The sequence below is a fragment of the Myotis brandtii genome, unplaced genomic scaffold (genome assembly GCF_000412655.1).
Source record: "Myotis brandtii unplaced genomic scaffold, ASM41265v1 scaffold293, whole genome shotgun sequence".
NCBI lineage: Eukaryota > Metazoa > Chordata > Mammalia > Chiroptera > Vespertilionidae > Myotis > Myotis brandtii.
Window position 1 is genome coordinate 2,411,891 of NW_005361201.1, and position 1,542 is coordinate 2,413,432.

Genomic DNA, 1,542 nt, shown 5'->3' on the forward strand with positions numbered 1-1,542 from the left:
TTATAGGTGAATCTAATCTACTTGACCTTAATTATATGTCCTCAAAATAAGATAAACTAAAAAAGAAGTAAAAATATGATTGCTTCACCATCCATCCTATGTAAAGGGTTCTTTTTTATTCAGTGAGTGAAATTGGATTTGTAAACCTACTCTTTCTACACTTATCCTGTGTAGTATCTTTTTACTCTAGAATTTAAAGATTTATATATAATATGTTTATAATATATTATATTATATTATATTATATTATATTATATTATATTATATTATATTATATTATATTATATTATATTATATTATATTATATTATATTATATTATATTATATTATATTATATTATATTATATTATATTATATTATATTATATTATATTATATTATATTATATTATATTATATTATATTATATTATATTATATTATATTATATTATATTATATTATATTATATTATATTATATTATATTATACATTATACCGTACCATACCATACCATACCATACCATACCATACCATACCATACTAGGGGCCCAGCGCACGAATTCATGCACCTTGAAAGGAACTGTGGGCTGTGAGGCTGAGGTGGGCACAGGGGTGGGTCTCAGCCCATCCTCTGCACCCCCGCTCAGCCCTTCCCGCCACAGTCCTCGGTCCCCTGTCTGCTGGCAGCTCTGCTCCCGCCACCACTGCTCCCATGTGCTGATGGTGCCAGCCCTGCTCACACCCGCTGATGGTGCAGAGCGATTGGGGCTGGCACCAGCAGCGGGTGCAAGCGGGGCCAGCGCCATCAGTGTGTGGGAGCAGTGGCTGCTGCCCCAATCGCCCCTCAGGTGCAGGGGGAGGTGGAGAAGTCCTCAGGGGCAGTCACGGCCTGCAGCCACCACTCTCACCCACTGATGGCACTGAGCGATCAGGACTGGCACTGGGCACTGGCAGCAGGTGCAAGCGGTGGCTCCGGTGCCAGCTGCGGGTGCAAGAGGGGCCGGCATCAGCAGTGGGTGCAAGAGGCAGCTCCGGCAGCGGGTGCGAGTAGGGCCGTCACCAAGAGTGGGTGCGAGAGGCAACTGTCGGCCCCGATCGCCCCTCAGGAGCAGGGGGAGGAGGAGAAGTCCTGATGGGCGATTGGGGCTGGCAGCCACAGCTCACACCCGCTGACAGTGCCGATTGATTGGGGCTGGAGCTGGGCACCAGCAGCAGGTGCAAGCAGCGGCTCCAGTGCTGGCAGCTGGTGTGAGTGCCTGGCAGGACTGCAGCACATGGAGCAAAGAATTTTCAGTAACCACCAGAGGCTCACCCCAATGATAGCAACCGGCACCCTGCCTTGGTCTGGCTCCCCCACTCACCTGCTCCACCATCCCACCACGGCCGATGCCCGCCATGTTCCACACTCTTCTGCCTGCTGCCAATGCCTGCCATGTTCCACACCCACCTCCTGGTGCACGTCATAGCAACCAGTTGTTTGATTGTTCGGTTGTTCCACCATTCAGTCTATTTGCATATTAGGGTTTTATATATATTATATTATATTATATTATATTATATTATA

General features: G+C 45.7%; 1 protein-coding gene across 1 annotated transcript in view; it reads left to right on the forward strand.

The window, feature by feature from the left end:
* ANO5 (anoctamin 5) overlaps window positions 1–1,542 on the forward strand; it is a 70,141-nt gene that overhangs the window by 64,622 nt on the left and 3,977 nt on the right. The gene's annotated exons all lie outside the window — the stretch shown is intronic.